Consider the following 13,902-nt stretch of genomic DNA (forward strand, 5'->3'; position numbering starts at 1 on the left):
CTTTAAAAGAAAGTTTAACAGTTTCTTGGAAAACGAAATGAGGCTCATACTCTGTAGCCCAGTAGTCATGCTTCTTGGTATTTATATAAATGAATTGAAAACACATATGAACACAAAAACATTCACATAAATCTTTATAACAACTTTATTTACCAAAATGTGGAGGCAACCAAGATGTCCTTTAGTATATATTAAAGAGAGATATGTGTTGTTTTTTAATGAGATGCCAATTTTAAGATAAATTTTATTCTCCTGGATAAAATGGGGAAAATATGAGCTGGGCATGGCTAGGATAAATCAAGTAGGACAAATAAAGCCAACTTAATAATTTTTAATTGATCATGCTATTGGTGTTATATCAAAAGAAGTTATAGACAAACTAAAGATGGATTAATAGCTCTTTTTTAAAAATCACTTTTTATTTTTTCAATTACATTTGACATACAATATAATGTTAGTTTCAGGTGTACACCCCAGTAATTAGACATTATAAAACTTATTAAGTGATTATCTAAAAAAATCTCATACTCATCTGACACCACACAGAGTTATCTATACTAATAAAAGGGTAATAAGCTAATTAGACTGGGTCAACCGGACATCTTCCAAACGTCCAACTTCTTTCTGGACAAAGCCACGTTGGCAGGGGCTGAGGCAGAGGCGGTTAGGGGTGATCAAGTTGGCAGGGGAGCAAGCAGTTAGGGGCGAGATCAGGCCAGTGCGGAGGAGCAAACAGTTAGGGGGCGATCAGGCCAGCAGGGGAGGGCAGTTGGGGGGCGATCAGGCCAGCAGAGGAGGGTGGTTGGGGGCAATTAGGCTGGCAGGGGAGCAGTTAAGGGTGATCAGGCCGGCAGGCAGAGACTGTTAGAGGTGATCAGGTAGGCAGGGGAGCTGTTAGGGGGTGATCAGGCAGGCAGGCGAGCAGTTAGGTGCCAGTGGTCCTGGATTGTCAGAGGGATGTCCAACTGCCAGTTTAGGCCCGATTCCACTAAACCGGCAGTTGGATATACCCTGAGGGGTCCCAGATTGGAGAGGGTGCAGGCCAGGCTGAGGGAACCCCCCCCCCCCCATGCATGAATTTCATGCACTGGGCCTCTAGTCTATATATATATGAAAGCCTAAGCAACCGTTATGACTGGAACAACAGAACGACCAGTCGACCACTAGCTATGATGCGCCCTGACCACCAGTAGGCAGATGTTCAACACAGGAGATGCCCCTGGTGGTCAGTGTGCTCCCATAGCCAGCCTCCCACAGCCCTCCCTCTGAACCCTGATAGGGGGGTGGGGGTCTGGCAGGCCAACCTCCCGCAGTCCCTCCCCCTGGGCGGCTGGCCCCTGATAGGCCTTGATCACTGGCCAGGCTGAGGGACCCCACCCATGCACAAATTCATGCATCGGGCCTCTAGTTAGAATATAATTGACTATATTCCCTATGGTGTACTCTACACCCCCTTGACTATACTATAACTACTAATTTGTACTTTTAAATCACTTCACCTTTTCCACTCCCCCCACCCAAATCTGGAAGCTGTCAAAATGTTCTATGTATCTATGAGTCTGTTTCTGTTCTGTTTGTTTATTTTGATTTTTAGATTTAATTGTTCATAGATATGTATTTATTGTCATTTTATTGTTCATATTTTTTTTATCTTTTTTTTTCTTCTTAAAGAAGACCCTTTAGCATTTCATATAATACTGGTTTGGTGGTGATGAACACCTTTAGCTGTTTCTTGTCTGGGAAGCTCTTTACTTGACCTTCCTTCAATTCTAAATGAGAGCTTTGCTGTGTAGAGTGATCTTGATTGTAGGTCCTTGCTTTTCATCACTTTGAATATTTCTTGCCACTCCCATTTGGTCTGCAAAGTTTCTGTTGAGAAATCAGCTGGCAGTCTTATGGGCACTCCCTTGTAGGTAACTAACTGCTTTTCTCTTGCTGCTTTTAAAATTCTCTCTTCATCTTTAACCTTTTGCATTTTAATTATGATGTGTCTTGGTGTGTGCCTGTGTGGGTTGATCTTGTTTGGAATTCTCTAGGCTTCCTGGACATGTATGTTTATTTCTTTCACCAGGTAAGGGACATTTTTTTTTGTTTTGTTATTTTTTCAAAAAAGTTTTCAATTCTTTGCTCCCTCTCTTCTTCCAGCACCCCCATTATACAAATGTTGGTACATTTGAAATTGTCTCAGAGGCTCCTTACACTAACTTCATGTTTTTAGATTCTTTTTTTCTTTTTGCTGTTCTGATTGGGTGTTTTTTTGTTTCCACATATTCCAAATAGCTCATTTGATTCTTGGTGTCCATTACTCTACTATTGATTCCTTGTAGTAAATTATTCATTATTTTAGTTAGTGTATCCTTCATTTATGACTGGTTCATTTTTATATTGTTGATGGTTCAGTAAGTTCCTTGAAGTTATACCTAAGTTCCTTGAAGTTCTCAGTAAGTTCCTTGAGCATCCTTATAACTATTGTTTTGAACTCTGTATCTGGTAGTTTGCTTGCTTCATTTCATTTAGTTCTTTTTCTGGAGATTTCTTCCATTCTTTCATTTCCAACGTATTTCTTTGTCTTTGCATTTTGGCTGCTTCCCTGTGTTTGTTTTATGTCTTAGGTAGAGCTGCTATGTCTCCCAGATTGGTAGAGTGCCTTGTGTAGGGGATGTCCTGTAGGGCACAGTGACTCAGCCTCCCCAGTCACCTGAGCTGGGCACTCCAGGTGTGCCCCTGTGTTGGCTGTTTGTGCTGTCCTGTTGAGCCTTGATTTCTGTTGGCATCACTGGGAGGGATTGACCTCCAGGCCAATCAGCTGTGAGGACCAGCTGCAGCTACAGTGGAAGAGCTGCTATTCAGAAGTCACCCTGTGGAGCAGGACTTGCCTCAGTGGGGCTTTGGTGCTCACTGAGTCTGCCCCTTGAGTGTGTCAATCATGGATGTGTTAGGGTTGTAATCTGGCATAGTCTGAAGCTGACCACTGGGTGCACTGGCTCTGGGGCCTCCTGGAGGTTCAAAGTCAGCCACTGTCTGTGCCCTTTCTGGGGCCACCCAGCATAAGCTACAGAGCAATCTGACAATGGCTGATACTTATATTGGGCTCAGAGGTGCCAGGAGGAGCCAAACTATGAACCAAGGTGGAATGCCACTAGTGCTGGGCATGTGGCCAGTTATTGAGAGGTATGGGGCATGCTGAAGCCAGCTGCTGCTTGTTTGAGAGATTTTAGGGAGACAACAGCATGAGGCAACAGAAGCAAAAGCCTCTGGAAATGGCTTGGATGAGCCTGCAAGTTGGTTGGGGTGGGGTCTCAGGCAATCACCAGGTGGGGCAAAAAGTATAATCCAGGTTAATGGAGACTCAGATATGGTGCCTGCCAGTTGGTTCTGTGGGGGAGGTCTCATCAAAGGAACCGTGGCCTCTGCCAACACTTCTGTCTGGGAGAAAGCTGCTCCTAGCTTTTGCCCTGATGCCAGACAAGTTAGTTCCTCCCCATATGTCCCTGAATCCTTTCAAGCTGCTGCCCCAGAGCTGGAGCTCTGAGGGAGTGAGTCCACTGGGATTGGACCTAAATGGGCAGTTGGACATCCCTCTCACAATCCAGGACTGCCGGCTCCAAACCACTCACCTGCCTCTGCCTCATTGCCCCTAACCGCTTCTGCCTGCCAGCCTGATCACCCCCTAACCACTCCCCTGCCTGCCTGATAGATGCCTAACTGCTCCCCTGCCAGCCTGATAGATGCCTAACTGCTCCCCGGGCGGCCTGATTGCCCCTAACTTCCCTCCCCTGCTGGCCTGGTTGCCCCCAACTGCCCTCCCCTGCTGGCCCGGTCACCCTTAACTGCCCTCCCCTGAAAGCCTGCTCCCCAACTGTCCTCTCCTGCAGGCCTGGTCCCCCCCAACTGCCCTCCCCTGAAAGCCTGTGTCCCCGTCGTCCTCCCCTGCAGGCCTGGTGCCCCCCCAACTGCCCTCCCCTGCAGGCCTGGTCCCTCCCAACTGCCCTCCCCTGCTGGCCTGGTCTCCCACAACTGCCCTCCTCTGCTGGCCCAGTCACCCCTAACTGCCTTCCCTACTGGCCTGATCACCCACAACTGCCCTCCCCTGCAGGCCTGGTCCCCCCCAACTGCCCTCCCCTGCTGGCCTGGTCTCCCCCAATTGCCCTCTTCTGCTGACCTGGTCACCCCCAACTGCCCTCCTCTGCTGGCCTGGTCACCCCTAACTGCCCACAACTGCCCTCCCCTACAGGCCATCTTGTGGCAGCCATCTTGTGTCCACATGGGGGCAGCCATCTTTGACCACATGGGGGCAGCCATCTTGTGTCTTGGAGTGACAGTCAATTTGCATATTACTCTTTTATTAGATAGGATATTAGATAGGATTCTAATTTATGGATAAAGATATTGAACAGGAATTATAAACAGATGACTATGACCTGAAATCGCCTCATAAGCTTTTGGGAGACAGCACAATATTTAAAATATTTGAATTTAATGGTCTTGGTTGTGATAGCACTCTTCAGTTGCTTCTGCTGGCTTCACTCTCACATGCCCACTTTCCACCATCAAGCTGTTCTCATTTGTAATATCTGCAATGGAAGGCTGAGTGGCTGTGAATGAGCAAGACCTCCAGGTCCTCTTATTCAGAGTGTGGCACACAGAGCAGCACTGCTGGCATAAGCTGGAACCTCACCGTAGATCTCCTGAATCAGAATCTGTACCTAACCAGGTCTCCCGATGATGTTTATTCACATTGCGGTTTGATAAGTACTGTCTCTGATGATAAGAAAATGATGTCTGAAATTCCAGTAACTGGAGTGATTGGTTGTATCTAACAAATGAATTTTAACAGAGCTACATGTCAGTTCTTCTTGCCTTTGGGCATCACACACTGGAAAAGGAAGGCGGTGCTTATTAATGGGACTCCTGAAAAGGAACATCCGAGTTCTTCTAGATGCCAAGATGGAGTAACAACAGGTTCAATCACATGAGAACTTCCAGTGCTAACATGCATAGAACTGAAAACAAATGCTGTCTACAAGCATTTTAAACATAAAAGTGCACATGGATTGAGAGGAAAAGGAACACATGCTGTGAAAACAGTAAGCCTATGGAAGCTGGTGAAGCTCCCTCAATATCAGACAAAGTAGACGATACCAGAGGTCAGCAGTTTTCAACCATTTTATCTCATGGCACACATAAACTAATTACTAGCATTCTGTGACACACCAAAAATTTTATTGTATTTTTTTGCAGATCTGACAAAAAAAATAGGTATAATTTTGATTCATTCACACCAGACAGCCATTGTTGTGTGACTGTTGTTATTTTTTTACTTGACAGTCAGTGCCCCTGACTGGATAGCATGTTTTAAAAATACTTGAGGCACACCAGTTGAACATTGTTGCCATAGAGTATTATACAGGTATACGGGATAAAGAGGCACATTCCACAATGATAAAAGGCTCAATTTCACTGGAAAGACAACAATTCTAAATATGCATCTAATAATGAAGTGTCAACATTTATGAGGGGACATCTGACAAATCTAATGGGAGACATAGTCAAATCTAAAATAGTAAAAAATTTAACTTTCTTTTCTTAAAAATTGACATAAACTAAAGAGCAGTAAAGCTATAGAAGATGTAAATGACACTAACGACACTATCAACTAACTTGACATAATCAACATTTCTAGAACACTACACCAACAATTGCAGAGTGCACATTCTTTTCTAGTGTTCATGGGTCAGCCAGTAAGACAGATCACTCATTAGTTCAGAGTTAAATCTTACTAAATTTAAAAAGAGTAAAATGTTGAAGAGCATGTTATACTGCTACTAGAGGCCCAGTGCATGAAATTCATACATGGGGCAGGGGGGTCCCTCAGCCCAGCCTTCACCCTCTCCAATCCGGAGCCCCTTGGGGGATGTCCAATTGCCCACAGGGATCAGGCCTAAACCGACAGTTGGACATCCCTCTCGCAATTCGGGACCACTGGCTCCTAACCGCTCACCTGCCTGTCTGCCTGATTACCCCTAACCAATCTGCCTGTCTATCTGATATCCCCTAACCCAGTGGTCAGCAAACTGCGGCTCGCAAGCTACATGTGGCTCTTTGGCCCCTTGAGTGTCGCTCTTCCACAAAATACCATGGCCTGGGCGAGTCTATTTTGAAGAAGTGGCGTTAGAAGAAGTTTAAGTTTAAAAAATTTGGCTCTCAAAAGAAATTTCAATCGTTGTACTGTTGATATTTGGCTCTGTTGACTAATGAGTTTGCCAACCACTGCCCTAACCTCTCTGCCTGCTGGCCTGGTCGCCCCTAACTGCCCTCCCCTGCTGGCCTGGTTGCCCCTAACCACCTCTGCCTTGGCCCTGCCACAATGGTTTTGTCTGGAAAGACGTCTGGAAGATGTCTGGTCTAATTAGCATATTACCCTTTTATTAGTATAGCTAGTTAACTTAAATTAGAAACCACTAAAACTAATCTAGAAAATCCTCAGTAAAATTTAAATAATATAATTCTAAACCCATATATTGAAGAAATAAATCATAAAAGAAATGTAAAAAATATTTCTAACTAAATTGTAATGGAATCACAACATATCAAAACTTGTGAATGCAGCTAATATAGTGTTTAAAGCAAATTTTATAATGCCTATGTAAGAAGTAAAAAGCTTAAATTCAAGATTCTTAGTTTCCCCATTAAAAAGATAGAAAAATAAGAGCAAGCTAAATTCAAAGTAATTGAAAAAATAGAATATGTGTAATACCAAAAAATTAGCAAAGTCAAAAGTTTGTTGTTTGGTAAGTTTAATAAAGTTGATAAACCTTAAGTAAGACTAATCAAGGGAAATAAATGAGAGAAAAATGAAATGATCAATATCAGGAATGAAATGGGGGGATTTTACTATATCTTTTAGACATTAAAAGGATAATACAAAAATATTGTAAGCAAATTTAGGCAAATATATTCAATAACTTAGGTAAACACAACTTATAAAATGCAATTTAAGAAGAGATCTTAATATTTATATATCATTTGACAACATTGGATTTATAGACCTTACTATAAGTGAAGTTCCAGGTCCAGGTGCTGTCGCTGCTCTCCCGCATTTAATGGAATAACACTGGTTGTAAACTCTTTCAGAAAATAGAGACAAAAATGTTTTAAATTAAAATAATGAAATTGGCATAACCCTGATAACAAAAACTTAAAAAGATATTACAAGAAAATAAAGTTACTGACCAATATTCCCAGTGAACTTAGATGCAAATATCCTAAACTAAATAGTCGCAGATTGAATCTAGCAATATATAAAAATACATCATATTCAAGTGGATTTTTATCCCCACAATAACAGCTTATTTCAGTACACGAGAACCAATCAATGTGATTCACTACATTAACAGAATAAAGGAAAATAATTATATAATAATTTCAGTTGCTAAAGAAAAGCATTTGACAAAATTCAATACCCATTTATAATAAAAAATCTATATATATAAAAGACTAATATGCTAAGTGTCTGACTGTCTGGGTAATGATGTCATGTAGCAATGCCCAGCTTCCTCTCCCTCTTCCTTGCAGTTTCTTCAGCCCAGGAACACGACTTGCTTTATAGCCAGGTGGAAACATTTTACACTTTAGCTAAAAGTCTGTGAAGCGTTTTCCCATGCCTGTCTCATTTGATCCTCACAGAAGTCCTAGAGTAGGTAGATAGGAGACTTGGTGGAATCCTATTTCATTAGCCGGAAAACGGAGATTTAGAAAGCTTAGAAACTTGACTTAACTGAGAAAAAGCAAGAAATGGTGGACCTTGAAAATGACTTCATATTTTCTCACTGTGCAGGATATAGTCAAACACTGCTGCAGTTAAATATTTTGCCCTTTGTTTTCCCTGTGTGATCTACAATAATAATCAGCTTTGTGTTGATATTTACTGCTGTGTTGCTGACAATTACCTGAAAGAGAAGTTGGGGTGTTTCACTGGGCTGGAAAAAGTTTAGCTAAATCAGAGAGCAGGTCTAATTAAGCAAGTTTATTCTATATCTATAAAAGGCTAAATTGACTTGTGCATGCGTGATACATATAAAGCTCTCTCTGGCGCCAATCACATGCATGTGTTTCAATCTGTCATTGTCAAGCATGAATTTGGTTGGCACTTCTAGTATAAAGAAAGGGCAAATAGTGATATTGAAATATTTCTTCTAATTAATTTACTTTCAGTGTGCATGAATTCATGCACCAGGCCACTAGTAAGTAAATAAAAGGAAACTTTCATGACCTGATAATGGCCACAGAGAACTGTCTGCTGGGAATGTGCTTAATGATGACATCTGGGCTGCTCTGCTGGCCACGCCTACACAATCAAACAGTAAAAGACATAAAAGGCAAGCAGTTTGAAAGTGACACGTAAAACTGTCTTTATTTCCTGATACATGGTGGTCTTTGTAGAAAATCCTAACAATGTTGCAGTAAATTTAAATCTAACTAATAAATCTTCACAGGTTTCAGGAAAGGAGTGACTATGCAGAAATCAATGATTGTCTTTATACACTAACAACCAACACCTGAGACCACATTAAAATACGGTTACAATAGCATCCAAAGTATGCAGTTCTTAGGAATACATTTTTAAAAGATGTGTAAGAATTATATTCTTAGTAGAAAATATTTCCAAGAGAAATTAAAGAAGATATAAATAAATGTAGAGATATCCAATATTCATGGATTGAAAGACTCAATATGTTGAGATGGCAAATCTTCCTAATTGAGATATAGATTCAATAATGCAATCCTCATCAAAATCCCAGCAGACTTTTTTTTAAAAATATATCTTATTGATTTTTTATAGAGAGGAAGGGAGAGGGATAGAGAGTTGGAAACATCGATGAGAGAGAAACATTGATCAGCTGCCTCCTGCACACCTCCTACTGGGGATGTGCCCACAACCAAAATACATGCCCTTGACCGGAATCGAACCTGGGACCTTTCAGTATGCAGGCCGACACTCTACCCACTGAACCAAACCGGTTAGGGCCCAGCAGACTTTTTACAAAAGGTAAAATTGGACAAGATTGTTCTAAAATAAATGGGTATCGAATAGAGAAATTATTTTGAAAAAGAAGAATAGAGTTGGAAGACTAACAATACTTGATTTCAAGACTTCCTATGGAGCTGTGAAGGCCTCTCATTTCTCAGTACCCTGGTGCTCCCTGGCTTCTGAATCACAGGTGGTTTTCTGCTCTGTGGCCTTTGACGAGACTAGTCCACATTTTTGGACCATCTCTGCTTTTATCTAGACCACACTACCTCATCCTTCCAGTCTCTGCAGGATGTCTCTTCCTCACAGTAGCTTCCTGGATGCTCCTCAAGTTAAATTACCATTTTCTATTTTTCTCTGTCTTAGACTCCAGTACGTTTCTTTCTTAGCAATGATCACACTGCGTAACTATGGATTGATGTGTTCACTTTTTGTTTAATATGCATCCATCCTTCCAGATAATAAGCTCCATGGATCTGGGACTGAGTTTGTCCCCCATCATATAATGATGCTCAATACAATGCCTGACACAGCCCAGCCACCACACTAAATCCTGCAGGCTGGGAGCGTGAGCAGCAGGTGCTATTTCTCACAGCTCGGGGGCTGGGAGTCTGAGGTCTGTGTGCTTGCAGAGTTGGCTCCTGGCGAGAGCCCTCTTCCTGGCTTGCAGAGGTCACCTTCAGCCTGCTGTGCCCTCGCATGGTACAGAGAGAGGAAGCTCTGGTCTCTCTTATCAGGTCACTAATCTTTTCATGACCTCATCTAAACCTACTTCCCTGCTCACCTCTAAGCACCATCACACGTGGGTAAGGACTTTAACGTGAATTTTGGGGAGATACAAACATTAGGTCTGTAGCACACAGTGTGTGTCTCCAATACATATATTAAATGGATGAATTAACTATTGAATATAGATTTGTGCTTTTTGGTTTATATGTAGAGAATTAGGAACTTTGTATAGGACAATTCAAGATATTGGGATTACCTAGGGAAAGAAAGAAGGCTTCTTGGCATTCAACCTGTCTGTAGTCCAGTAAACACCCGTGGGGAGTGGAGGACGGCTCACCTGGAGGCGTCTGCAGTAGCTGGGGATGCGGACCGTCTCCTGAACCCTGAATCCCCGTGCTGTGTATTCTGTGTTTTGGGCCACATTCCTGTACATCTCTATGCAAGGAAGGAGCTAGCTTTGGTGTTTTGTTTTTCTCTAAGTGTTTATTTTTACCTTGAGGGCCAATATTTATGTTGGATCTCCATATTGATTTGCTGGGCAAAGAGTTGACAGAACACCTTTTTCTAAACGTCAAATTGGAAATTTTTCACATCTTTTTCTTTTTCTTTTTTTTATTCTTCTATTGCTCCTGTCTTCTTGGCTCCACAGCCTGAAATGCAATTTGCAGTCTACGTACTGTTTCACATTTGAACCATGAGATTCATGAACTGAAAAAACTCCAGGTTTCATAGCTGTGATAAGTCATCCGTATGCACAGACCAGCTCTAGACTCCATATTCATGCTCAGGCTTAGGAATGCGCAACACATTAACAAGAACTATACAATCCAGGACAGCGGGCTCATAGGGCGAATACGGTGTGCAGCTCTGTGATGAATGCATGGCCTCCTCCCTCCTGCCACCCTCAGCAAGCACACTGATGATAACATGTGAAAATGGGAAGAGCACTGGGCATGGTTAAATAACTGTTTTGAAAAACAGTTGATTATTGAATTTTTGATTTGATGTGGTAATGGATTTGATGTTCAGCTGTGGCCAAATTTATAAATGATTTATTTGAAAGGAGGTTAGTGAATACTTAGAAAGGAAAAAGGGATCCCTAGGAGGCAGTACCAGTTCCCCAGGATCAAGTCTCAGTGGCTTAGGCTACCATCTTTCCGTTTGTGTTTGACCGGATTCTTCGACTGGCGAGGACAGTAACTCAGTAGGAATAGTATATCTTGATTTCAGCAGTACTTTTAATGGTCTTACATAGTAATCTTGTGGATAAGATAGAAAATGTGCTTTATAGTTAAATGTATTTGCAATTGGTCACAAAAAAAACAGCTGTCCATAACATTAATAAAATAACATTTGGTTTAATTTGACAGATAGATACCTCGCCGAGTGGCACAGAGTTCTGACCTTGAAACCATTGTGCTCAACGATCATCAAAGACTTACATTAAGATAGCAAGGGGCACAGATCAGTTTCACAGATGATGCAAAATGTAAAGGATGTATGATATGTTTATTATAAGAGTATATGCTGATTAAAGACAATTAAAAACAAAAATACAAGAATGTATATTTCAATATATAATTATTTTATTGCATATTTAATTCCTGGTACTTTCATACAGGTATGGCTTATTAAAATTTTTCTCCTTAAGATAATTTTGATAAGTTGTGTGTGCTGATAATTTTTTTAAATCCTGAAACTCATTCCATACAGTTTTTCTGTATGTAGGCTCTTCCTATCAGTCTAACTCCTGCTGAGCTGCAGAACTCTTCAGCCACAGGATAGACACCCTTTCTGCTCTGAAGGCCTTCATCTGCAGCTCTGCTTCCTTTCCAGTGTCTTATGTGGAGGGTAATGGTCGGGCCCAGGTGTCTGACGTCTGGCATGCAGGTTTTCTGGAGGTGAAAGGCCAGCCGCATTCTCCTGCCTCTCAGTCACCACCCCTTTGTTAGGGCTTGGATTCCTGTGGGATGCTTCTGACAAATTTCTGTTAGTGTGTGTACAAGTAGCACATGTTTCATTTCATCAGATTTTCTTCCTTTCAGTTTTCGTGTTCCTATATCACATTGTTTTATTGTATTAGAGGATACTTTCCTTCCATTATAACTCATTTTTAATTACTTCCAGAGTCGTTCACATATGTTTCAGCAGCTCCTGCATTCCAAGGGCGGCGCTCTGGTCTCTGACTCTCATCTCTGCATTTTCACTTTCCTCCCATTTCTGTGCTCTTTCACTCTGGATTCAGAGGCAGCTTCTGAGGTGTGTCCTCCCTGCACTTTGTTCTGTGTTCTCAGCACTCAGTGTGGCTCTTATTTGAGAGGTTACAGTTTCCCCTGCAACTCACTTTACCACCCATTTTCTTTACATCTCATCCTATTGACTTTTCACTCTGGCTGTTTTCTCCTTAGACTTTCTGCACCAGTTCCAAAAATGTTTGTAAAGAAATGGCACATTTGCTATTTTATACAGTTGTAATTTTCTTAGTGATTGTGTGGCTTTTTATCATTTTATGGTTATTTTATTAGAAAGCTGGGAGGGTCGTGTGTGCTAGACAGAAAACACAGCTGGAAAGTCTGGGATGGCTATCTGTGAACTGATAGAATTAAGACTCTAAATGTTAGTTAGAAACAAGATGGAACAAAGTGCTGAAATCAACAAGATGGATAAATGCAAGCTGACAAGCTGCCTAAAAATAATCAGCCACTAAGTACAGGATCAGGGTGCCCGAACAGGTACACTGCCAGGCTTACCCATGCTGCTCACTCTCCTGCCCTTCCCAGGCAATCTCTGCAGGCTCACTTACCACCAAATGCTGCAGATGTGGCATCTGGGGCCCTGGTTCAGGCCAGGCACCTCAAAACAACTTGTTTAACACTGAGCTCATTATCTGGACCCCAAATCATTCACCAACATTATTCATTAGTGCAAGAGCATCCCCATTTCTCTGTCTGGCCACTTGCTCATCCTGAGCCCAGCCTGCTCCTGTTTCCCATGGGAAATCATTTGCCACCTAGAGCTCCAGTCAGGCTCATAAAGCTTCCCCTCTTTGCTGTACTTTTGGAGCAGGTGCTCATACACCTGGATGACCTCCTCCTTGCACTTAGATGCATTTAAATTTTTTTCTTTCATTCAGTTCCTCCTGAGTACCCTTTTAAAAGACAAACTTGATCATGTTCTTTCCCTGCACCACCCCTCTCCAAGGAAAAACTTGCCAATGATTATCTGCTGCAAGTGTAAGGTATTTCAGAAATCACTGAAGGTAACATTACAACCTGCCCTGCCTTTGCAGCCTCACCTTTCTCCATTCCTTCCCAGGCCCTGAGATATATATTTCTTTATTGTTGACACTATTACAGAAACAGATGTCCTCCATTGACCCCCCCTCCTCCCAGCTTCCCTCCACCTCTGCCTTCACCACATTGATGTCTGTGTCCTTGGCCTGTGATAGATCCACATGTGTTCTTTGGCTAATTTCTTCCAGTCCTGCCCACCCCCTTTCACACCCTGATATTTTAATCAGGACAAGTTGCCTCATTTCTGTGCGTCTGCTTCTCTTTTCCACCTGGAATTCTCTACCCCTCCAGTCTCCCTGGAAGCCTCCTCCATTTCCATGGAGACTCTACTTGAGTGCTCCATCCTCTACACCCTTTGAGGTCTACCCGACGCTGAGGTCAGTCTCATCTTTCAGTGCTTTCCAGATCTTTCTGCACACTAGCATGGCCAGCTCCTGCTGTTGAAAATGTGTCATTAATATGTACTACAGGCCACTGAGCCAGGCCCCGAACTCCAGGAAAACAGAAACTCCTCTGTTCAGGATGTTGCCCCATGTCTTCATCCTGCTGTTGGGATCCAAAATAGCAGCAGAGTAAGTGGAAGCCACACTGACATGCTCCCAGGATCAAACTGGAAATACAACTAAAATACAGAAGAATAAACCTGAAAATCATCTGAGGACTAGCTGGAGAGAACCCTGATAACCGAGGACGGAAAGGGGAGACCGCATAGACTGGTAGGAAGGGTGGAGGCGTGAAAGGACTGGCTGGGCTCCCACAGACAGCAGCAGAAGTACCAGAGGGCTGTCTCAGCTGTGGGGGGTTCCCACTGAGAACTCTGGGGTCTGAACCCCAAGTTGGGATCCCCAA

The 13,902-nt window shown here is 42.5% G+C and overlaps 1 protein-coding gene across 4 annotated transcripts in view; it reads left to right on the forward strand.

The window, feature by feature from the left end:
- The window catches only part of GRID1 (glutamate ionotropic receptor delta type subunit 1), a 661,002-nt gene that overhangs the window by 557,105 nt on the left and 89,995 nt on the right, over positions 1–13,902 (forward strand). The window lies entirely within an intron of this gene.

Source organism: Plecotus auritus (genome assembly GCF_963455305.1).
Source record: "Plecotus auritus genome assembly, chromosome: 9".
Classification (NCBI taxonomy): Eukaryota; Metazoa; Chordata; class Mammalia; order Chiroptera; family Vespertilionidae; genus Plecotus; species Plecotus auritus.